At 47.4% G+C, this 25,658-nt stretch overlaps 1 protein-coding gene across 4 annotated transcripts in view; it reads left to right on the forward strand.

Moving 5' to 3' along the window:
* The first annotated feature begins 15,516 nt into the window (after nt 1-15,516).
* The window catches only part of GATAD2A (GATA zinc finger domain containing 2A), a 110,405-nt gene continuing 100,263 nt past the window's right edge, over nt 15,517-25,658 (forward strand). For 2 of the 4 annotated variants that reach the window (XM_041761800.1, XM_041761802.1), the window contains exon 1: nt 15,517-15,854. The gene's annotated coding sequence lies outside the window, so the exon portion shown is untranslated. The remainder of the gene's footprint in view (nt 15,855-25,658) is intronic. The other 2 variants (XM_041761795.1, XM_041761801.1) reach the window with 1 other exon arrangement.

Genomic DNA, 25,658 nt, shown 5'->3' on the forward strand with positions numbered 1-25,658 from the left:
GGAGGAGAGGAGGCCCCTAAGACATCAAACGTGGTCCACAGTACTACCTGTTCCTCTCTGTCCCTTCTACAGACACATTTGCTTGCTCACCTAGTGTCCTATTTCCTGTGTTCTTAGAAAACCCATCAGCTAACCTCCAGGTGCCTAGTTGTTTTGGGATTTGTTTTTTTTTCTTTTTGACATGAAAGTCATAAAATTAACCATTTAATATGTACAATTCAGTGGCACCGGGTATATTCACAATGTGGTAAAACCAACACCTGTCTAGTTCCAGAACATTTTCATTACCTCAAAAGGAAACCCATCCCCATTAACTGTCAATCAACCCCCCAGCCCCTGGCAGCCTTAATCTGCTTTCTGTCTCTGGATTTGCCTGTTCTGGACATTTCACATAAATGGGATCATACATGTGGCCTTTTGTGTCTGGCTTCTTTCATTCAATATGACTTGAAGGTTCACTGATGTAGCATAAATCAGAATATCATTCCTTAAAGCTGGATAATATTCCACTGTATAAATTGACCAGTTTGTTTATCCACTCATCCACTGATGGGTACTTCGGTTGCTTCTTCCTTGTGGCTTTTGTAAGTAGTGCCGCTATTGTGGATGTGCCCCTACACATTTTTTTGTTGTTGTTTTAAGATTTGTTTATTAGAGACAGAGAGGCAGAGACACAGGCAGAAGGAGAAGCAGGCTCCATGCAGGGAGCCCGACCTGGGACTCTATCCTGGGTCTCCAGGATCACACCCTGGGCAGAAGGCGGCACTAAACCGCTAAGGGACTGAGGCTGCCCTGTTGTTTAAACAAGTATTTTTGATTCTCTTGGGTTGTGCCTTGTTTTTAACGTGCAGGGATGGTGCCTGGCTGCCTCCCACACTACGTCAAGGCCCTTGTGTCGCTCTCATCCCTGTGCTCCTCAGTAACACCAAAGTGCTCTCAACTGCTCACTCCTAGGGGCAGTCTGAGCTTTCCTTTGGGCTGTGGTCCTGAGGCAGAACCATTGGCCATTGGGCCTATCAGTGATTCCACGTAGCCGTGCCAGGAAGGCCCTCCCCCAGCACAGCGATCCCACCATGCCCACGTTGATGCCTACCCCTCCAGCCATACCCAGCCATGACTGGCTTTATCACTTGGGGTGGGTTGGGCCTGCCCTGTTGTAGGCTTGAACATCGTTTTTCCCACCTCAAGTTTCACACCTTTTCTGCAGGAATCACATCCTGAGCCCATCCCACCAGAGCACAGCCACAATTCCGCCATGTGACAAGCCCCCCACCAGCAGGCATGTGGCCACCAGCTGGGAATGAATCACGTGTGACAGTCCTGAGATGGCCACTGTTTCACAGGAAGTAGGCTCATTTGGGTGCTGCAGAACAATGCCCTGGTTGAATAAATCAGCAGTTCCCAGAAAATTTTACACAAATTGCCAGATATTGATGAACAAAGAATGGCTGCCAGAGTCAGATTCAGGGGAACCCCTCAGTAAAGCCAAGCAGATTCTTTTCAGCAGGACTGGCCAGCACAAATGGACATCGTATGGAGAAGTTCTACAAGGTCTGCAGGACACACTTGGGAAGTGGATGACAAACAGCCAGGAAGTAGTCACAGGATGAGGGAGGAGGACAGGAGTGGGCCTCACAGAGGCCAGCGAGTGGCCAGGGCAACCAGCCCAAGCACTGAGTGAGCAGGCCGGAGGTCATTAGTAGTCCTTCACATGCACTCCATCCCTCAGAAATCCTGCCTGTCGACCCACCCATTTCTGGCTGTCTTCATTGCCCCTCCCCAAATCACAGCAACATCTCCCACCTGGATGTTGTCCAACCTCCTCCCTGAATGGTCCTGGAACACTGACTGTGCTTGCTCCCACTTGTCCCACTGCCAGGGGCACTCACCCTGTGGCTGCTCCACTCGGCAGCTCGACATCAGCCAGGAATGTCCCAGCCCAGGCCTGGCGCATGCTGGCAGGTCCGTGGGACAGCCCAAGAGGAAGAGCACAGGCAGTTCTGGCAGACGCCATGTGGACACCTGCCTATGTTGTCTGCAGGTGTCAGCATGCTTGGTCGCTGTGCCTGGGTCCCCCCCAGAAATGCCAAGAGGACCCTGCTGGGTGAACTTCACACCACCAGGCCAAAGGGTACTGGGGGTCCTGGGAATTAAAAATGATCACAATGGGGCGCCTGGGTGGTTTAGTCAGTTAAGTGTCTCCCTTTGGCTCAGGTCATGATCTCGGGGTCCTGGGATCAAGCCCCAAGTCAGGCTCCCTGCTCAGTGGGGAGTCTGCTTCTCCCTCTACCCTCACCCCCTGTTCATGCTCTTCTCACTCTCTCTCTCAAATAAAATATTTTTTTTAAATGATCAAAATGTATCTTAGCTTCCCCTTTGGCCTAGCTGAGCATGTTAGATCTACATTTCCCCACAAAGGAAGCTACTCTGGGAGAGGCAGGCAGTCAGGCCCCCCTGTGGTCCTGTTTAGCACCTGACATGGCTTCCTTGATTTGAACCATGCTGATGCAACCCCAGTTAGCTCAGAGTTGCCAACTGGATACAAGAGGCTGAAGTGCTACTGGGGTCAGAGGAGAGTGGAGTGTCCACCTAAGTCAAGGGACAAAGGCCGGGGCGAGGGAGCTGGACTGTGAGGGCCATGAGGGCTCTACTCCCTCATCTCCCACCCTCTCCCACCCTCAGGTCCCCAGAGAACCAGGCAAGTGGAGGAGGAGGATTGCTGAAGAATTTAAGTTTGTTTCACCCCAAAGTCATGCTCACATGGTAAGATTACAATGCAATTGGTTGAGAAAAGGAAGGAAAGATTCATTTCTATGTTAATTTGATTTCCTTAGTACTTTGATATTTCAGGTACTTTTTTTCAAGGACCAGAAAAATAGTTAAAGGGACTATTACAGTGGTGCTTTATGAAAAATACGATACTCCCCATGAATTACAGCTGCTACAATAAGTGTCATTTTTAAAATCACAACATTCCTACACTAGATAGGAGTTTGTGGGAGAGAGATGAGCACCATTTGCCCCACCCTTGTCCTATGTATTCTGAAAAGCTCTCTGAAACACAGCTCTCTAGAGATAGGCCACTTTGTCAGGGTGTGTTTGTTTTAAGTGTCTTTTTTTTTTAAGATTTTATTTTTTATTTTTTTAAAATTTTTATTTATTTATGATAGTCACACACAGAGAGAGAGAGAGAGAGGCAGAGACACAGGCAGAAGGAGAAGCAGGCTCCATGCAGGGAGCACGATGTGGGACTTGATCCCAGGACTCTAGGATCACACCCTGAGCCAAAGGCAGACGCTTAACTGCTGAGCTACCCAGGCGTCCCTTAAGTCTCATTTCTAACCAGGATTCTGCACACTCAGTGCAAACAGGAGTTCAGCCTCCATCTGCAGTTAGGCACACTCTGTCCTGAGTGAGCCTGTGGTCCTGAGAAAATTCTGCTAGTATAGAGCTCTGCACAAATGCTCCACTAAAGGGTTAAGTACAAACTGCTCAGAAGTATCACTTTGAACCGGAAGTGTATCTCCTACTGTCTTCATCTGCATGTGTCACCAGTTGCTGTGGGCAGCTCAGCCTGCTCCATCCTCAGCCACCAGGGGGCGAGGCGGCCGGGGCGGTGTTCCCACCAGGTAGGGCAAACGGGAGTCCTGAGCCTAGCTGGGAAGGATGGGCTGGAAGTTGCCAGTCCCCAGTGTGGCCTGGCCTTGTCCTCATTTGCACGGATGTGGAATAACCTTCATCACAGAGTCTCTCAGTTCCCCTTCTGTATCATGTGGGATCGGAAATGCTCATCCCCAGGGTGCTCCAAGTGTTAGGCTATACCATTCCCTCTTTTACTTGCCTCTTTTATTTGGCACCTACTGGGTGCTGAATGCTGGGGACACAGTAGAAACCATATCAGGCAAAGTCCCTGCCCTCAGGGAGCAGACATTCTACCAGGAGTCTGACAATGAGCCTCAAGCAGGAGGGAGCCATGTCCAACCTGTGAGATGAGAGCAGCACATTGTAGGATGGAAAACCAGGGACAGGCACTGTGACAGGACAGAGGGGAGACCTCCTTCAGCCAGTCAATCAGAGCTAGTGACGTTTCAACTTCTGCTACGTAGACACCAAGATTGTGGGGAGGGGATGGGCCAGCCCTTGTGTCTGGCTACTCAAAAGAGGATGCTGGGTGGGCATGGGAGCTGCCAGCCCTCCTGTGGCATTCTGGAAGGCAGCAGCTGCCACAAACACCTTGAGTACAGCTGATGCCTGGGTCATGTCCAAGAGGACACTGATGGTTGGAGAAAGTGGCTGAGCACCCATTTTCAGAAAAGGGATCAAATCCCTGGATCCCCTCAGGTCCTTCTCCCCCACCACTCTCAGGCTGAATTGAGAAACAATCCCAGAAACAAACTGGGGGGTGAGGGCTAAATGCGCACAGGGGTGTGGGTCAGACAGTAACAATAACAAAGATGGGGGTCATTGACCCTCTTGTATAATGCAGACTCCAATTGCAGGGGCCAGGGGCCAGGGTACCCCTGGCATCACCACAAATCAACCAGAGCAGATGCTTCAGAGCCAGGTCCCTGATCCAACTTCTCCTAAAACCCTGCCCAGCAGCTACCACACTGTTTCCTGAGCCACCCCCTTCCCAGGAAAGGGGAATTCATCTCTTAAAGAAGTTCTTCCTGCCTCCAAAACGTTCTTCTTCTGGTGCCAACAGAAGGAAGTCCCAGCTGGGCCACACCCAAATCCCTCATTCACAGGATCTGTTTCTCTCTCGGCATCTAGTTCTCCTCAGACCCAAAACCTTAAGGAGATTATTTTTCAGGGATTATTTACCCCTCCCTGACTGTGTCCTGAAATGGACACAGGCCACACTTGTGGTTGGCCTGGCTATGGGACACTCACATGCCTTGACTTCAGAATGCAGGGCCAGGTGGGCTTTGAACACAGAGACCCCACAGCAGTGTCAATTCAGTCCCTGTGATGGGAAGAGCAGCCTGTTGCCACATCTGGATTCACATGTTCCCCTGCCTTCTCTCAACATCCATGAAAAAAGTCAGAACCTAGGGCAGCCCCGATGGCCCAGCGGTTTGGTGCCACCTTCGGCCCGGGGTATGATCCTGGAGACCGGGGATCGAGTCCCAAGTCAGGCTCCCTGCATGGAGCCTGCTTCTCCCTCTGCCTGTGTCTCTGCCTCTCTCTCTCTCTCTCTCTCTCTCTCTCATAAAAAATATTAAAAAAGAAAGTCAGAACCTAGATCCATCTGAGAAACATGATACAACGTGATACATGTTTCTGGCACAGGGAATGCCAGAGGCATTTCAATCAATGCTATGTGAGCATTTAATAAGAGTTGAGACACCCAAAATAATCACCGGTTCAGGGACACCTGGGTGGCTCAGTGGTTGACGGCCTGCCTTTGGCTCAGGGCATGATCCGGGGGTCGTGGGATCGAGTCCCATTTCAGGATTCCTGCATGGAGCCTGCTTCTCCCTCTGTCTCTGTGTGTGTGTGTATGTGTGTCTCATGAATAAATAAATTTAAAAAAAAATCACCGGTTCAAGGTCATAATTTGGGGCCAAAGTGGATTTTTCAAGCTGGTTTATCTCTCTCTCAAGCCACACCATATTCTAACCTTCACATTTGACCAGTTCCTCCAAAAGCACCAAACTATGGAGATCATGTGAAATGGATTACTCAAACCCAGACTGACTCCTAGCTGTGGCCTGGCACAAGGGAGATAACTCTGACATCTTCGGGTAGATTTATACTAAAGGACTATCCATTGTTGATTCATCTGAAATTCAAATCTGACTGGGTGGGGCAGCTGGGGTGGCTCAGCGGTTTAGCGCCACCTTTGGCCCAGGTATGATCCTGGAGTCCCGGGATTGAGTCCCATGTCGGGCCCCCTGCGTGGAGCCTGCTTCTCCCTCTGCCTGTGTCTCTGCCTCTCTCTCTCTCTCATGAATAAATAAATAAAATCTTATTAAACAAACAAACAAACAAATTTGACTGGGTGTCATATGTTTTCATTTGCTAGGTCTGGCCACCCTGGAGCCTCAATAATATCCTTGAATAAGGGAACGTAAGCCTGCAATCAGAGAGCTGGAAGATTACTGAGTCCAAGTAAGGAATTTTACTGGTGGGGAAACAGAACTCATAGGGTTTTGCAGTACGCTTCCTTCTTCCCATTAGAATAAAACCCCACCTCCTCCCAAGCCCAAAATATCAGACAGCCTCTCCTACGTCATCCCTGCCCACCAGCTTGCCAGCCGCTCTGTCCCATACTTGTTGCCATCTCAGGACTGTGGCACTCACTATTCCCCTCTGCCCAGAATGTTTGTTTCCAGTTTAGTAAGATTCAGGTCTTTGCTCAAACCCACCTGCTTGCAAGCCCATGACTCCTGCCCTGGCCAGAGGCCTCCCCAGTCACTGTGTCACACCCTTGATTACTTTTCTTCATCTTCATCATCAGTAGTTGAAATTATCTTCTTCATTTCATGTTGGTCTGTCTTTTACCACTCACCTTACTACTCACCACAGCATCCAGACACTTGATCACAGGCCTCTGAATATCCATGGGTGACAACCCCAATCAGGAACCTAAGCCTTGGGCAGCCCCAGTGGCGCAGCGGTTTAGCGCCGCCTACAGCCCAGGGCGTGATCTGGAGACCCTGGATAGAGTTCCACGTCAGGCTCTCTGCATGGAGCCTGCTTCTCCCTCTGCCTGTGTCTCTGCCTCTCTCTCTCTCTCTCTCTCTCTCTCTCTCTCTCTCTGCAGCTCTATGAATAAATAAATAAAATCTTTAAAATATATATATAAAAAAATAAAAAATAAATAAAAAATAAAGGAACCTAAGCCTTGCACTGAAACTCCTGCCAGAGGGCCATCTCCCCCTGTATTGCAAGCTCTTGGATCTCAGCATCACCTGGAGCAGGCATGAAGGTTTCTAAGACCAAGCAGTTCTAGGGACTCCTATACTACTAAGAAGGAAGGTAAGTTAGTCTCTAAATCTAAGCAAAAGTTGTGATTTAGCATTTCCCAACCCAGGACATGTAGAAATAAATACGCCTGCTCCAAGGATCCTAGCAATTTCCTCAGTGCAGGAGCTTCTAGGACTTTCTACGGTGGACAGCAAGGTGCTTGGTTCTCAGGAACATTCTAGAGGCTGGAACCAAACCCCACAGGATAGTCCTGAATCACTGAGGCTGCTGACTTGAATCTGTGGTGAGAAGCATCACACACCAGACCACTTGCTTTCAATTTAAGAAATTATAACCTACAGGCTGAGTGTATCTCTGTATGTGCACAAAATCAATGTGGGCCCCATACTTCTGTATGTAGAATAGAACCACTTTGGAGGATGTGCAAGAGCCTAATGTCACAGCCTGTGGGCCAGGAGACAAGAGGCCCGAAGTTCAGAGGGAGGGAGAGATGCCTTCTCCCTAGTGTCTATGCCCACAGCTCTGCCTCAGGATGTCTGGCCCTTATTAGGAGCTCATTAAACATTTGCAGCATAAATTAACATATGAACAAATTTGTGAGCTTTTGAAAAGATTAGAACCAAAAGAACAAAATGAGATGGAGGCACTAGGTGTCCTTTTTTATTCCAGGCCACACTCTCAGTGCTCATTTTGCCATCCATCCACTGCCAGCCCTGTGCCTATCTGCACAGGAGAAAGAGGAGGATCCCTGCTGATCAGGTCTATTTCTATTTTTTTTCTATATTTTTTTATATGTCCGGGGAAAAATCTCTTTCTCCCAGCTTTCTTGTCTATGCTTCAGCAACAATCCAGGAGAAAATTCCCATAAAGACTAGAGCCTTGGCGATCAGATATGTCAGAGGCTGAGCAACAGGAAGGACAAGCCTGGCCCAGTTTGGGTGGAAGCCAAAGGCAGGGAGCCCTGGTGGCTGCTTCCCCGCAGACTGGCCCAATGGCCTTAACATGGAGGACGGAAGTGGCAATGACAAAGAAACTTTCTTCACTAAGACACATGTGTGACCCTCAGGCGCACGGTCCCTGAGTGCTCAGAGCTCCTTGGGGACTGCTGAATTCCACCCAAGACAGGAGCACAAACCCTGGATCCCCAAGCTGCCTGTTCTCCCCACTGGAATTCAAATAACCATGAAAGTACAGTGAATCTATGGCCTTTGAGACTCAGTCAGGCTCAGCCCAGAGATCAGCTCGACCCCTGTCTTGCTACCGAACTAAGTCACACCCTCTCTGGGCACTCCTCCCTTGGGAAATGTAGAAGGTGGACTGGCTGATTTCTTAACTTCTTCTCTGCTCCAATAGTCCCCAACATGGGATTATCTACACGAAAAGGGGACAAGGAGGGGAGGCATGAGGAGAACATGGGTGACCCAGGCAGTTATTTTTGATAGGTAATTGGCCATGAGAATATTAAAGGTATATGTGTACTTATAATGTGTATATTGAGGATTATGGTGCTATCCTCTGGGAACGTATTATCTAATGAAGATAAGGAAGGAAAGAAGGATGAAAGGAAGGAAGGAAAGAAGGAAAAAGAAAAAGAAAAAGAAAAAGAAAGAAAGAAAAGAAAGAAAGAAAGAAAGAAAGAAAGAAAGAAAGAAAGAAAGAAAGAAAGAAAAAAGGAATTGGGGGGTAGGGAAAGGGAGAGAAGGAAGGAAGGAGAGCCATCTTACCCACTTTGTGTGATGAATTAATACAAAATGCACACACACAAAAAAAACAAGGGATGAGGGGACGCCTGGGTGGCTTAGGGTGTAATCCTGGGGTCCCAGGATCGAGTCCCACATCGGGTTCCCTGTGTGGAGCCTGCTTCTCCTTATTCATGAGAGACACACAGAGAGAGGCAGAGACACAGGCAGAGGGAGAAGCAGGCTCCATGCAGGGAGCCCGATGTGGGACTCAATCCCGGGACTCAATCCCGGGACTCCAGGATCACACCCCGGGCCGAAGGCAGGCACTAAACCGCTGAGCCACGCAGGGACCCCCTCTTTGCACCTTCCTGCCTTTCTGTGCTGCAGCCCAAAGACCTGTGACCATGCTCAGGTCTAATTTGAAGTAGCTGGGAGGACTTTGGGGAGAATGTGGGCAGCAGCTAAGATTTCAGGATTGGAATTCAGACTGAGGTTCTGGTTTTATTTATTTGTGCCCCTGGTCAAATCAAAATCCCTGAGCCTCAATTGTATCTCCTCCAAAATGGTGCACTATCCTGTAACACCATAAATTACTAAGAGAGGGGGATGCAATAAGGGGTGGCAGAAGCTGGCTTAGCCAAGGGCAGCATGTGGAACCAGCCCTTCTGAAATCATGAACCATGTTCCCCTGACTGTGAGTTCACCAGGAGGTTAATGGGTGTTCTTAGAATAAAAGAAAACAGGGGATCCCTGGGTGGCTCAGAGGTTGAGCATCTGCCTTTGGCCCAGGGCGTGATCCTGGAGTCCCGGGATCAAGTCCCACATCGGGCTCCCTGCATGGAGCCTGCCTCTCTCTTTCTCTGTGTCTCTCATGAATAAATAAGTAAAATCTTAAAAAAAAAAAAAAAAAAAAAAAAAAGCTCACTTTGTCAAGGAAGTTTGCAATACACCATGACAACATCAATTATAAATAGGAAAGGTTTAGCAAAATCTTCTAATTGAAAAAATAATTTTGAAACAGAGAAACTAATCACAGAATGCCTATTGATATCTTGAGGCATTCTGAAGTCCCATGGAATCCAGAGAGGGCCTTTTTACCCTGATCAACATATCCCCATTGGGGATACATTCCAAGACACCCAGTGGATGCCTGAAATCATGGATAGTACTGAACTCTGTAAATATTATGATTTTTTTCATGTACATACATATCTATGATAAAGTTTGATTTATAAATTAGGCATAGAAAGGCACAATGACTGATAACAAAGTAGAATAATTATAACAATGTAATATAATAAAAGTTAAGTGTGTTTGGTGTCTCTTTCACATTCTCTCAAAATATTGTATTGTACTTATCCTTCTTTTTTTTAATTTTTTTTTAAATTTATTTATGATAGTCACAGAGAGAGAGAGAGAGGCAGAGACACAGGCGGAGGAAGAAGCAGGCTCCATGCACCGGGAGCCTGATGTGGGACTCGATCCCGGGTCTCCAGGATCACGCCCCGGGCCAAAGGCAGGCGCCAAACTGCTGCGGCCACCCAGGGATCCCTGTACTTATCCTTCTTGTGATGATGTGAGATGATAAAATTCATACATGATGAGATGAAGTGAGGTGAATGATGTAGGCATTGTGACATAGCACTGAGCTACCACTCACCTTCTGACAATGCTTCAGAAGGAGGATCATCTGCATCCAGACCAGCATTTGTCCTTGGGACAAACTGAAACAGGGAAAGCGAAACTTCAGGTAAGGGGGTACTATTGTAAGGCATCATTCCTGAATGACACACTCCAGGAAGAAACTGGAGTGAAGGGAAGGCCAAAGAGATGACTTTGAATGCCAAGCCAAGATTCAACCTTTGGTGATGGTGGGCTTAAAATTTTTTTTTTTTCTTGATTACAAAAGCAATACAAGACAGCCTTCTTAAAAATTGAAGTTTTTTTGAGTAGGGGTGTGACATGGTTCTTGATTTAAGAGAAATCAGTCTAACAGTTTTTGTGTAATGGATTACCAGAGAGTCATTAAGAGCATTTGGGTAATGGGTGGTAGCAACGGAAATCAAACGAACAGAAAGAAAATCAAGGGGACGAATCATAATATTGAGCAACTAAGTTTGATGAGTGAGGGATGCCTGGGTGGCTCAGTGGTTGAGCGTCTGCCTTTGGCCCAGGGTGTGATCCTGGAGACCCTGGATTGAGTCCCACATCAGGCTCCCTGCATGGAGCCTGCTTCTCCCTCTGCCTGTGTCTCTGCCTCTCTCTCTCTCTCTGTGTCTCCCATGAATAAATAAATAAAATCTTAAAAAAAAAAAGTAGGGAGGCACCTGGGTTGCTCCGTGGTTGAGCATCTGCCTTCCACTCAGGTAGTGATCTCAGGGTCCTGAGATCAAGTCCCGCATCAGGCTCTCCACAGGAAGCCTTCTTCTCCCTCTGCCTAAGCTTCTCTCTGTGTCTCTCATGAATAAAACTTTTTAAAAAATTATTTATTCATGAGACACACACACACACACACACACACACAGAGGTAGAGACAGGTAGGAGCAGGAGGATGACTTAGGTCAAACCCTTGATTTGGTAGTGTCTATTTCTCTTTGAAAACAGTCACTGACGTTTTACCATCCTTTCCCTGGGAGACCCAGGGCCAATTCCAATGGCCTTCCTAAAGGATGCAAGTTTTAGCAGATTAGCAATTCACGTATTCGAGCTTCAAAGTGCTTGGCAATCCCAAATGAATTTTGCAGTCCAACAATCTTAGGAGGCAATGATGGAAGGACACTTTGCTCTGGTCACCTGAACTGCCAACTGACACTGGAGAACTTTAACTTTTGTGCTTAGTACCCTTCCCACTGGTATTAACCAGCTATCATTCTTCATTGTTAGCGACACTCTTCCTTGTCCAAGACCCTAACACCAGTAGGGGGTCTGTAGTCTGGCACCCACCAGGCCCTCATTTTTCTAACTACCACTGAGGCCTTGCCTTCCTTGCTGCCTGTGCAGTCACCTGGCTCAGTTCCCATTTCCCTATTTGGATGTGAATGTCACTTAGCCAGTTTGCCCACATGATTTCCCAGACCCAGGAAGGGACACGCCTTGATGTAGAGAGATGCAATCACTACTACCACTGTGGAAAGGAAAGCCATCCTTGGTATGGGTCACATGCCCTTTTCATTTTTTATGTCAGAAGCTGTGCTCATGTCATCCAATTTGGTGGGGCATTTCACTCCCTCTGATGAATGCCCCTTTGCCTTAGACTCTTCCAGGATACAATTTCCCAGCCAAGTGGGGCTCTTGTTTATGTTTAGGATTCCAGACTTCACAGACATCCCTTAATCCAATATCTCTGCCTCTAGGCAATGCCTTTTTCCAGAGAATAAAGAAATTCTGTACATTCTTAAAATAAAAAGGTGAAACATAATTATAGGTCTTGACATTTCTAGGGATCAGTCTAGAAATTACACAAGATAGCCCTGAAATAATTTCACTTCATTTGCAATCTCTCTTTGACAAAGTGAATTTCAGTGGCCTTGACTCCGGTTACGGTCCCCCACTTGCCCTTTGCTCTAGGAGTTAGGGGATTCCAACAGACCTGTATCCAGAACTTTCCCACGGCTTGTCTAAAGGAGAGATGAAGCTCAGGAAGTTTCTAGTTCTTAACATGTCTCGACATGGCATAAGGACTCAGGGGGATAGGTCCCTCTTCTCCCCTTTCCTGCACATTGGCCCAAAGTGAGATTAAGACAATGCAAGTTTAGGATCCAGGCATAGAGTAGCAGTGGGATGTGAACAAGTCACAGTTGTCCTCTATGCCTCTCCATTTCTCATGTATAAAATGAAGTGTTGGACAATGAGCTGCTCTTTGATCCCAGTTCAATTCAGTCATTATAAAAGCACTGAGGGATTACTTAAACGAATAAGACTGGAGTCCTACTCTCAGAAAGCATCCTGCTTAGTGACTGTAATGAAAGGAAAAGCTCCTGAATCCTACTGTGCTCCATACAGGGTACAAGGCACTTTGAGCTTACACTCATCGGTGCAACCTTTAGAGACTGGTGTTCTCATTTCTGATAGGCTGAGGAAAGCAACTGGCCTAGCTCCTGGGAATTCAACTACAGCTCTGCTAGCCACCAAATTCTGAGTGTTTATTGTCCACCCAGACTGCCTCAGACACTTGCAGAATGTGGTAAGTGTTACAAAAGAGGTGCAAACAAGGGACTCTGGGAACACGCTGTCTTCATGTTTCCAGTGGCTTCCTTCCCTAGCCAAGGACTCCATCCACCTTGCCACTTGGATCCCTGCTGAGCTCAGTTAGGGAATCAGGCCCCACAGGGCTGCCTGCCAACCTCCCATTCCTGGGACTCTCAGAATTTATCCTTTACTTTTCTTCTAGGAATGTTAGCCCGCTTGTAACAATAACAATAATCCCTTCCACTACTGCTTCACGATTTACAAAACAGTTTCACATCATTATCTCATTTAATCACATTCCTACAACATCTTCTTGGTATCTCTTTAGTATACCATTCTGCCTTGCCTGACAGGCCTGTTTCCCTTTATTGTGTTCATCTTGGCTCACAAGCTCCCTCCTATAATTCAGGTATCTCAGTACCTTGCACATTTCTGTGCACAAAGTGGAAGAGATAAAAGTTTGCCATATTGAATCGTCACAGTGTTGTGGGTCTTTCTCATTGTAGCTTTCTTCACCTCTTTGATTCGGTTATTTGGTTGTCTACAAAGGGCAAAGCTGTTTTGTTGTTGTTCTTATTTATTTATAAGTAAGTAACCTCCACACAATGTGGGGCTCAAACTCACGACCCCCACAATCGAGAGTCACATTCTTTTCTGACTGAGCCAGCCAGGTGCCCTAACGCTGGGTTCTTTGAAAGATTTTATTTTTAAGTAACCTCTATACCCAATGTGGGGGCTTGAGCTTACAACCCTGAGATCAAGAGTTGTATGTATTACCAACTGAGCCAGCCAGGCTCCGCAAAGCTGGGTTCTTTGAGGGGGAAATCAGACAAGGAATTCAGATTAAAAGGGGGAAGACAGAGACAAAGGCCTCTGACACCAGGTGGGCCATGGTACACATCCTACAGCAGAGGTGCAAACAGTGAAGTGTGAGTGACTGATGAGTTTTGTCTGGGGGTGGGTGGGAAGCAGGAATGCTGCTTGGAAGGGCCCCAGCCTGTAGAAAAGGGAAACTGAGGCTGAAGAACTTGACAGAGGACAGAGTCAGGAATGGCAACAGATTTGATTGACCCTTGGGAGAGAGAAGAGAGCTGCACAGAAAAACACTCTCAAAAAAAAAAAAAAAAAAAAAAAAAAAGAGGAAAGAGGGCTAAATGGGTTGCTTTTCCAAAAAGGAAGTATTTAACTCCCCCAAATTTTCTAGGAGTCAAATGGTCACAGTTCCTAGGAAAAGTGGAACAATTACTGCAACACAGAGACTAGTTAGAAAAAGTTTGGGGGAATGCCTGGGTGGCTCAGCGGTTGGGCGTCTGCCTTTGGCCCAGGGCATGATCCTGAAGTCCCGGGATCGGGTCCCACATCGGGCTCCCTGCATGGAGCCTGCTTCTCCCTCTGCCTGTGTCTCTGCCTCTCTCTGTGTGTCTCTCATGAATAAATAAATAAAATCTTAAAAAAAAAAAAAAAAAAGAAAAAGTTCGTGGAGCACAACTGCCTGACATTTCTTCAGTAAAGGGATGGGGGGAGAGGGAGAGCATCAATTTTCCGGGATTCCTCTCAGGAGAAAAAAGAGGTGTTTGAAGCAGCAAATTTCTCTTCTGGTCCCAGGAGGGACATACAAAGGGTAGGAATTTCCCCAGTTATCTTTGGATATGAAGACCAGGGCACATAGCCCACGCTACCCTTCAGCCGAGGGGTGGCAGAAGGCTAGTGGCCCCTAATCGTGCTCAGAAAAGAGGCAAGGTATGCTCTCCAAATAATCTCCAGGAAAAAAAGTGGGACCTGAGTTCCCCAAATTCTCCTTAGGAAAGGGGGCAAGGACCCGAACCTCTACAAATTTTCTTAGAAAACAGAATCTTGAATCTACAAAATCATCCTCATCCTGGCAATTCTCGGAAAAGCAGGCAGGGCAAGAATCGCCAAAACTTTTCCTTAGAAGAGGGGCAGAGCAGGAACCTCCAAGATTCTCTAGAAGAGGGGCCAGGGGCAAGATTCCTGGATTCTCTTCAGAATGGGGGCTAGGACACGAATTCCGAAGATTCTCCTCAGAATGGGGGGCCAGGGACGAGAATCCTCAAGATTCTTCTCAGAAGAGGTCGAACCCACAACTCTTGTCAGCAAAGAGCGCAGGAAGGTAATGAATTCCCTCGGGAACAAGGCCGAGGCCAGGGCTGCCCAGTCTCCTCGGAGCGCGCCTCACGCGGCCCCGCCCACCGCCCGGCGTAACCGCCCCACGCCCGCCCTGCCCAGGCCCTCTCCGGTGCATTGTGGGTGGGGCGCCCCTGCTGAGCACTGCGGGGAACCCCCTGCCCAGCCAGTTGTCGGCCGCCGGGCGGCCCAGCCGAAACGCCCTCCGGGGTCGGAGCGAGCTGGCCAAGAATTGACGCGTCTCCAAGTCCCCGCCCCCTGTGGCGTTCCCGCCCCGAAGCCGAAGCCCCGCCCCCACAGGGCTCTGACTGGCCCTGAGATCCGCTCCACTCTCCCACTGGCAGACCGCTTGTCAGTCACCCCGTCCCACCTCCTCGGGCCCGCCCAGATCGCCGGCGCGATCCCGAGGGCCAGCCGGCTCACGCTCTCGTTGGCTGTCGGGTCCTGTCCATCGTAAGGCTGGCCACGCCCTCCGTGGGGCGCGGATCCCCGGAGCCTCGGCCGGACCTCATTGGCCTGCGGCGCCGCCACTCGACGAGACGCTGCTCAACCCGGAAGTGTGCGAGGCGAAATCTGCCTAGCAACCGGGGAAGCCGGGCTGCGAAGCGGGCAATTTCAGTGTGAGAAGGAGCGGCGAGACCGAGCGGCGGCTCCGAGCGCGGCGCGGCAGCTCCTCCCGCCCGGGGTCAGCGCCCCGGCGCGCGCACGCGCACCCCCGCCACCCGAGCGCGCTCCGCGCCGCCCGCGCAGTCGGTCGGTCGGCCGTCCGTCGTCTTGTCGCCGCTGCCGCCACGGGCGCCACCTGAGGGATCCACTGCCGCGGGACTCGAGCGGACCGGACCGGACCCCACCTACCGAGGCCACCCGGGGCCCAGCAGCCGCCCGCAGAGGCGCCGAGCAACTTCGGTGAGTGAGGGGCCGGCGCCGCTGGTGGCGGGTCCCCGGCTTCCGGTGCTCCGGGCTTCTCTGGGGCTTCCGCTTCTCTAAGGGGACCGCCTCCGGTGCGCAGACCCTCTTGTCTGAGGGGACCCCTGCCTCTCTGAGGGGAGACCCCCTTTTCCAAGGGACCCCCATGTCTCTGAGTGGCCCCCACTTTTCTGAGGGACCCCACCTCTCTAAGATACTCCACTCCTGAGGGACCCCACTTTTCTGAGAGGTGCCCCCCTACTCTGATGGACGCTCCACTTTTCTGAGGGACTCTTCCGCCTCTGCGAGGGAGCCCACCATCCCCCCCGCCGTGTCTTTGAAGGACCGCCTGCTTCCCTGAGGGCCATTCGCCCCTTCTCTAAGAGCCCTGCCTCCCCGCGAGCCCCCTTCTAGCTTCTCTAAGGGGCCCCCTGCTTCTCGGAGGATGTGCTTTGTCCTGAGGGGACCCGGCGATTCCCTGGGGACCCTTGCTTTTCTCAGGAGACACCTGCTTCTGGGGGACCCTCCTCACTTCTCTGGGAGACCCCATCCTCTCTGAGGAGACCTCCCTGCCTTTCCAGGGACACCTCCCCCCCAAGCTGGAAAGCCCTGCTTCTCTGAGCTGTTGTCCCTCTTATTCTTCGTGTTCCCCCTTTGCCCTTGCTTTTCTAAGGTGTCTCCCACTTCTACAGGGCCCCTTTCCCTCTCCCTTTCTGAGATGCTCTCCTTGCTCTTTGTCCCAACTCCTATGCGTGACCTCCTCCTCCTCCCAGTCGTCCCCCAACTAACCCGAGGTGTCAGAATCCCTCCTGTACGTGTTCCCCACTTTTCTGAATTATCCCCACTCTTGATGGGACCCCCTACTTTCTGATGAGTGCCTTCTCTCTCCTGAGGGGTCCCCCACTACCCTGAACTGCTCATTCACCTGACTGGATCCTTGGTTCTCGAAGGAAAAGTTCCCCACTTTTCCAAAATATTTTCTTTTGGGTTCTCCAGTAATCTATGGAAACCACACTTTTCTGAAAGGTCCCTAGCTCCTTCAGAGCTTCTCTCCCTAATATGGGATGTCCCTCTCCTAGGGAATCCTCATGTTTCTTAAGTATGCCTCCACTTTTCCAAGATATCTTCTGCTGGGATACACTGTGGATTTCTTCATTTCTCTAATGGGTGCCCCCGCATTCTGGGGAGTTTCCCTCTTGCTTGACTCAGGACATTTCCCCCTTTCCTGAAGTTTCCCTCCTGATTCTCTAAGGGAGAAACTCTTCCTTCATTTTCCTTGGATCCTCTAACTTCAAGGTTCCCCTGTTCCTGTTTGGAGCACTCTCTTCCTCCATTCTGGAAGGGGAGACCAGAAATGTGCCCCCTCTTCAGTCTTCTTTCTTGCCAGATTGGAGGAGGAGTTCTTTGAACTCTTACCTCAGCTTCCAGGGACCTGGAGAATTTTGTGGCTGGAAAGGAATTTGGGAGACAGTCAGAAAGTATTGTTTTCTCTCGTCTTTCTGAGACCTGCTGGATTTGAGGGGGAGCAGGAGCTGTTGCCAGATGACCACCTTGCTTACTCCATTTTTGAGCTGTGGGCCACCACAGTGTTGTCAGGCCATTGTGGAGACAGGAGGGACAGGGCTGGAGCATTGTCCTCCCACTATCCCCCATTATCACACTGTCAGGCTGTCGGACTGACCCACTTCCTGTCCCATCCCTCAGTCCTCCCTCTGCATAGTGTAATACACCATTCTCCACCCCCCCCCCCCAAAAAAAAAGGAGAAGCAAAAACAGTCCTTTAGGTCTTCCTGCTGTGTTTTCTCTTCTTAGGTCCTCTGATTCACCCCTTGATCTCTAGAGGATTTTCAGTTTGTGGGCCAGTCTGGTTTGAACGGAAGGCCAAGAAGCAGGAAATGGGTCACCTTATATCCAGGAAGGGTGGAAAGGAGGCAAAGGACAGGGAATTTGACAGCATTTCTCTAAGTTTTAGGTAACTTCAGCCTGGCCCAAAGGAAGTTTTTACATGACTTTTACAAATCTCCTATGTACTTTTTTTAATGGCCCACCCTGGATTCCAAATTCACTCCAGTAGCTAATTTTATCTGCTTTGCCAAACGCAGAGCTCTCTGGAGCCCAAGTAGATGAATGCTGGCATTGAGAGATGGTCCAAAGGACAGGAATGAACTCAGTTTGAAACCTGAGTAACTTGTAACCACTTCGTGTCCATGCACAAGTCTCAGGCTAAAAACATGGGGAGAATGTTCTTGAAGTGGAGTTCTGAAATGTAGGCTGAACCGTTTGGTTTAGCATTTCAACAAGTTCTTCTCTGACTCTGCTAGAACTGCAGTTCACTTTACAATGTGACTTAAGGCTGTCTCTCTCCTGTTCGTTTCCATCTGGGTCTTGCTTAATTTGAGTCCTTTGTGAAGATTCCTGCCGAGGCTATAATTTGAGTTCTAAATCTGTCGGTGGACCATGTGGACACAAGTTTCAACTCGAGCTATTTTCTTCTGTGGAGAAGCGCTTGGAGAGTTTCCTGGGCCCTCTGCTCCTGGGGTAGTCAAGTCCAGGCAGGAAGGTGCTGCAGACCTGGTTGTTCTCCTACTGCCTCTTCCTGGTCAGTTGTAGGCACTGCCCTGAGGGGAAGGGGAAGAATAGTGGGGAGCTTGGAGCTTAGGGTTTCCTGAAACAGGGCAGAGAAGTGCTGGCACATATTTATTATTTTGAATGAAACCCATAGCACCGGCAGGATGAGGTGTTGAAAAGGGAAGCAGGAGCTTTGAAGTCAGAAGGACCTGATCAGGTTTTGGTCTGTCCTTCCTAGTTGTGTGATCTTGCACAAGTTATAATGCAAAATCAGCACATTACCAAGTATTTGAGGGGTCACATATCTATGAATGTGTGTGAAGGTGCCTACAGATGGGAAATGCTTCCTAGACATAAGAATGAATGAATCTGAGGTAATGAAGGGGAGGCAGCCAGCATAATGCCTAGCACATGGTTGGTGTGCAATAAAGGTTGGCTGTTGTGCTCAGGAGATTAGGGTTCTGGTCTGGACTTCCAGACCAGGAAGCATTTGACTTTCTGCCAAGGCTAAATATGCCTATAGAGAAAGAAATGTGGTATGTCTCTTGCAAAATCCATTGCCACCCTGGGTCTCGTAGCATATTTCTGTGTTCAGATAGCAGATGTGAGATGGATTTGCTGTGTAGCAAGCATTTGTGTTGCCTTGGCTTTGCCTTCTGCCTCTGTAAAATGGGGTAATTTGTGAGTTGAGGGCAAGTAGGGAGATGTATTACTATAATTAGACTGTAGGCAAAATAGAAGATTATAATGAACTTTACGAGTTGTGGGAAGAAAAAAGTAGGTGAACTATACACCTAAAGGATCATATCCATATTTTGGGACTGTTTGAGTAAAATACAGCAGTTACTTGGTGAGTGTCTCTTGCACATTAGAACCTTGAAAGAGAATGTTCTTTTAGAGTAATAGATCAGATCAGAGGACAAAAGACTGGTAAGTGATGTACAAAGGCATTTGATGTTCCATAATAATAGTGCATTGAGAGGGACAGTGTGTGGCTTAGAGCCCACAAGGAGATCAGAGTTCACCTTGAGCTCCCAGGACCTAGAGAGCTGTAGAAGATGCTAACTCAGCCTCTGGGGTTGGGGGTGGAGGTAGGGGCTATGGTGGGCAGGAGACTTTTTTTTTTTTTGAGAGGATTCTTTCTTAGCAATTAATGAAAGCCCTAAAATCGGGGCCAGTGAGTTGGGCCTACCTTTTTCACTTACTATGGTGGTGACAGATGGCACTTGCCTCTGATATCTAAAACCCAGGGGGAAATAATGGGTAAAAATCTGAGCTAGGCCCCTATGGGCTACTCCCAGGTTTGAGGGATTCTCCTCCATCTTTGAAATTACACCCTCTCCCTGCCTCTTTCCCTCCTTCCTTCCCTCTGCCTGCCTGTCTGTCTCTGTCTGTCTCTCTGTCTCTTGACTTTGTTATTGAGGCAAAGAATTTACCAATATTAAATTTCTCTTAATTCTTATAAGGGCAGTTATTCTATTGAAGAAAAACGAACAAAGTTTTATTTTTAAAATATAAAAAATAAGATAAATAACTTTAAAGGGATCACTATCCCTTTTGAAATTATGCTGTCTTTTGTGTGCCACAGACTTCACTCTGGTGGATAGTGGCGCCACCACCAAGTCTCTTTAACAGGAAGTTTTTTTTAACTTTTTTTTTTTTTAATTGAAAGATCCTTACAGCAATAAATACCCTTGGATAGTTAGAAATGATATTGATCCAGATACATTTATTAGATGTAATGTAACATGGTTATCCGTTGGTGGGGAGCTCTAAAAGGCATGTGGGTCCCAACACTGCCCAGCTTCTAACTCTGGACGATAAACTGTTGATTTATATAACTGAAATAGCTAGGGAAGTCAGGGTTTCCTTCCTGTTGAAGACAGCACTGGGGGCACTAAATCCCTGTGGATCTTGATAAGAAAGAAACTGACCTTCTCTGGAATTGGGAAATAACTACTGTATGAAGTTGTTCCATCCAAATGAATGAAACGTGTTATTTTTAATTTCTAGTATTAATTTTGGCTTTATCCTCTCTGCAGCCTGGATGCCTTTGTTTATTGTGGTATGTTATTTGAATAAGAATTTATTCCCTCAAACTGGCCTATAAGGGACAGTTTGAGCACTAAACTCCTGTGTGGCCATAAGGTAGGGCATGTTTTTCTTTTTTTTAGTGCAACTTAAATTGGATTGAAAAATAGTGTTAAATATTCTGGCTTATGTAACTTCCCATAGCAGCAAATAATCTAGCAATAAGTGTGTTCCTACAATGCACCAGATGCACCATGCTGGGTACTGTGGGCCTTGGAGTGAGTAGGACAGATAAAGTCAGCTCTCAAGGAGCTTACATCCCAGTCATAGACCAGAAGACAAAAAATCAAATAAAAGACTATTGCAGTGCTTCTTTGGAAATATTTCTGGATGTTGGGAGCTTGGGGTGATTTTCTTGGAGGTTTGCAAGTGAAACCTCATTACCCTTCTAATTTCCTCACTGGGCTTCTTGCTTCTGTTTCTTACCTCTAAAAGGAGGCAGAAATCATGGCTTTTTCCTGGTTGATTGTTGGCTGTTGGCACTAGTTGATCCAGGATGACTGTGACTGTAATCTTGGAGAAATAAGAGAGAATCTGGGATGGTCACTGCTAGGAGCATTTTCAGCTTTTCTTTTTTTAAAAAAGATTTTATTTATTTATTCATGAGAGACACACAGAGAGAGGCAGAGACATAGGCAGAGGGAGAAGCAGGCTCCCTATGGGGAGCCCGATGCATGCAGGACTCGATCCCAGGACCCCAGGATCATAACCTGAGCCCAAGGCAGATGCTCAACCACTCAGCCACCCAGGTGTCCCCAGCTTTGCTTTTCTTGAAGTCAGTGGCAGTGTTTTTGGAATCCTGTGGCATTTCTTCATGGCAGTGCATATTACACAAAGAGATAAACAGCTCTAAAAGCCCTTTCCACCTTGTTTGAAATCTTAAAAACAAATTGAGACAGAGTGTTTGGCTGTTGTTGATGGCATAGGAAAGAAAAGTGAGATTTCAAAGAGCTATAGATTGCTTTGTCGTGTATTAGTAGGTTCCTGGTGCACAGTTCCCTCTGCCCTAGGGTTCCCTCTTATACTGGGATTGGGAAAGCACTATTTTGACTTTCCTATGTGTGGTCAGGTGTTTTTTGTTTTAAGATTTTATTTATTTATTAGAGAGAATATGAGCAGGGGGAAGGGAGAAGCAGACTGCCCGCTGAGCAGGGAGCCCAACCACACAGGGCTCAATCCCAGGACCCCGAGATCATGACCTGAGCCTAAGGCAGATGCTTAACTGACTGAGCCACCCAGGTGCCCCTGTTATGGTCAGATTTAATGTTAGTCCACATAGGTCAATTATGTGACAGGTGCTTTTCTTAAGTAAGTGTATTTGTGAGGGGTGGAAGCAAAGGGCAGGGGTGGGTATTCATTCAGGATACAGGCTCCAAGGAGAGGGAGAGTATAAGGAGAGTTTCTGGTAGTCTGTCTTTTCTTTTCCTTCAACCAGAGTACTGACTTGGAGGTGAAGAGGCAGGCTCTGGCCGGAAGTGGGCGTGGACCAGTAATGCAACTGTGCACGTGACCAGGCTCCCACCTCTGGGCTCTGCTGCCCTTGGGAAGTGGATGCTTGCTCCCTCCTCACTTCCTGTTCCCTTGCCCTCCAGTGGAGTTTTTGGGCCCCAATTTGAGCATAGAAAATACGTTCAACTTCTCACTTTTCCTCTGGTAAGATGCTTTGTCAGAGCTGAGAGTCACCAGTGGACTTGTACTTGGCAGTTCTGGGGGTTCAGCTTAATGTATTCACAAACTTAGGACTGTCTGGCAGGATGGTTTCCTGTGTATTACCACAGGAGCTTGCCTGCAGAGGGCTGCTCTGGAGAGTATATAGAACTCAAGGAAGCAGACAGTAGAGAGTCCTTCTGCGAGAGTGTGCTTTTAAAGAGTGGTTTACAGTTGTCTTCATTATCTTATAAAAGTACCATCTGTGCAGTAGAGTCAGACTTGTGTTTGTATCCAGATTCTATCACTTGCTGGCTCTGTGACCTCAGGAAAGTAGCTTAACTGCAAGTGGCTTAACTTCTTTGAGTCTCAGTTTTTCATTTGTGAGGTGGGGATGGTAAGCAAATGGCCAGATTGTTGTAGGTGTCTGATAGAGGTAGTAGTTATGGAATCAGATCAAAGCTTACTGGCCCTCTTAAGATTGGCACCCAAGTTTGGATAGCTACCTATGGCAGTTAGTACTGTTTGAGAGCAAACCAGTCCATGTTGGGACCATAAGCTGGGTGCAACAGAGGACTGATGATCTAGAGGTTCCCAGATAGGCTGATTTTTCCCAGTGAGTTTCCTCAGGTTTTTTTTTCTTTTAAAAAAAATTTTATTCTTTTTTAAAGATTTATTTATTCATGAGATACAGAGAGAGAGAAAGAGAGAGAGGGGCAGAAGGAGAAGCAGGCTCCTTGCAGGGAGCCCGATGTGGGACTTTTTTTTTTTTTTTTTTAAGATTTTATTTATTTATTCATGAGAGACACAGAAAGAGGCAGAGACACAGGCAGAGGGGAGGAGAAGCAGGCTCCATGCAAGGAGCCCGATGCGGTACTTGATCCCGGGACCCTGGGATCATGACCTGAGCCAAAGGCAGATGCTCAACCAACCTAGGTGCCCTTTACTTACATTTGAAATAAAAATCTTTTTCTTCTCAAACCAGGAGTTCATAAAATGTAGGCCTGATCAAGTCAGCATGCAAGAAGGCATGGGTGTTTTGTTACCAAGCTGTGAAGGAGAAAATCAGAAAGAACCAGAACCATCCCCTCTATTTTTTTTTACATTTATTTTATTTATTTAATTTTAAAGATATTATTTATTTATTTGAGAGAGAGAGAGAGAGAGAGAAAAAGCGCGCGCGCGTGAGCATACCAAGCAGCGAGAGTGACAGGGAGAGGGAGACAGGCTCCCTACCGAGTAAAGAGTCTGATATGGGGCTTGAAGCTGAAGCCCCTGAGCTGAAGGCAGATGCTTAACCTACTGAACCACTCAGGCATCCCCCTAATCCCTCTATTTTTTATAGGAAATACTAGGCACTAGGGGAGGAGACAGGGATACTCTATCAGGAAAACTTTTGGGAGGAATATTTTTCTTCTTTCCTTTGTCAAGTTGGAGGATTTGCCATTTAACAACCATGGAGTGGGGGTATGAATGGAATATCAAAGGTTTTTTTTTTTTTTAAGATTTTATTAATTTATTCATGAGAGACACACACACACACAGAGGCCGAGACACAGGCAGAGGGAGAAGCAGGCTCCATACAGGTAACCTGATGTGGGACTCCATCTTGGGATTCCAGGATCACGCCCTGGGCCGAAGGCAGGTGCTAAACTACTGAGCAACCCAGGTGTCTCAAATATCAAGTTTGTATTTATTTATTTAAAAAAAATTTTTAGGGATCCCTGGGTGGCGCAGCGGTTTGGCGCTTGCCTTTGGCCCAGGGTGCGATCCTGGAGACCTGGGATCGAATCCCATGTCGGGCTCCCGGTGCATGGAGCCTGCTTCTCCCTCTGCCTGTGTCTCTGCCTGTGTCTCTGCCCTCCTCTCTCTCTCTCTGTGACTATCATAAATAAGTAAATAAAAAAAAAATAAAAAAAAATAAAAAAAAAATTTTTAAAGATTTTATTTATTTATTTATGAGAGAGAGAGAGGGAGAGACACAGACAGAGGGAGAAGCAGGCTCTATGTAGGGAGCCTGATGTGGGACTGGATCTTAGGACTCCAGGATCATGCTCTGGGCTGAAGGCAGACACTCAACCACTGAGCTTCCCAGGCGTCACTCAAGTTTTTAAAACATATTTTTCTTTATGTCTAAATCATGGATATTTATTCACAGACTAGTGATATGACTAGCACTCTTTCTTTGCTAAGTAGGTTTGAATAGGTTGATCTCTAGACTTAAAACTGACATGTGGCCTTTTTCTTTTTCCTGGTAGCTTTCTGATTTCTTTTAATTTTTTTAATTCATAGAAAACAGTTCACCTACTATTTTCAAAGACTTAAAATTGATCTAACTTAGGTGGGCATTTTTTTTGTAAGACATGTAAAGACACAAAGGAGATATTCCTTGCCAACTGTTGACACATGCAGATGAAGACAGAGTGGGAGATATACTTCCAGCTTCACAGTGATACATCTAGCCATTTATATTTAACCCTTCAGGGGAGCATTTGTGCTCAGAACTCTATAGTAGTGGGATTTCCTTAGGGCCACACAGAGACTAAGTGCAGATAGAGCCTGAACTCCATGTTGCCCAGACACTAAGGATATGGAATTGTGGTTAGAAACGGCACTCAAAACAAACACATGCTGACAAAGTGGCCCATCTCTAGAGAGCTGTGTTTCAGAGAGCTTTTCAGCATATATATGCAGGGATGAGGCAAAGGGGTACAGATCTGTCTCCCACAAACTCCTAATCTAGTGTAAGAATGCTGTGATTTAAAAAATGACATTTGGGGCAGCCTGGGTGGCTTAGCGGTTTAGCGCTGCCTTCACCCCAGGGCGTGATCCTGGAGACCTGGAATCGAGTCCCATGTCAGGCTCCCTGCATGGAGCCTGCTTCTCCCTCTGCCTGTGTCTCTTTCTCTCTCTGTGTCTCTCATGAATAAATAAATAAAATCTTAAAAAAAAAAAAAAAAAGACATTGGTTGTAGCAGCCGTAATGCACTGGGAGTACGGTATTTTTCATAAAGCACCACTGTAATAGTCCCTGTTAAAGGGACTATTGGTACTTGAAAAAAGTACCAAAAATATCAAAGTACTAAGGAAATCATATTTACATAGAAATGAATGTTTTCCTTCCCTTTCCCAGCTAATTGCACTGTAATGTCACCATGTGACTATGAATTTAGGGTGAAATAAGAAACTTTTAAACAATCGTCTCTTAGAAAAAAAAAATCGTCTCTTAGAGATTGTGGTTATGTTTATCCCTAACTCAGTGAAAACAGTTTTAGACTTCTGAGTTCAAAAAATGTGAGGTATGAAGGCACCTGGGTGGCTTAGTCAATTAAGGTTCTAACTCGTGATTTCCGCTCAGGTCATGATCTCAGGGTCATAAGATTGAGCCCCTCGTTGGGTTCCATACTGAGTGTGGAGTCTGCTTAAGATTCTCTCTCTGCAAAAAAAAAAAAGAAAAATAAAAAAATAATAAAAAAAAAGATTCTCTCTCTGCTCCCC

This window comes from Vulpes lagopus, chromosome 7, assembly GCF_018345385.1.
Source record: "Vulpes lagopus strain Blue_001 chromosome 7, ASM1834538v1, whole genome shotgun sequence".
NCBI classification, from domain to species: domain Eukaryota; kingdom Metazoa; phylum Chordata; class Mammalia; order Carnivora; family Canidae; genus Vulpes; species Vulpes lagopus.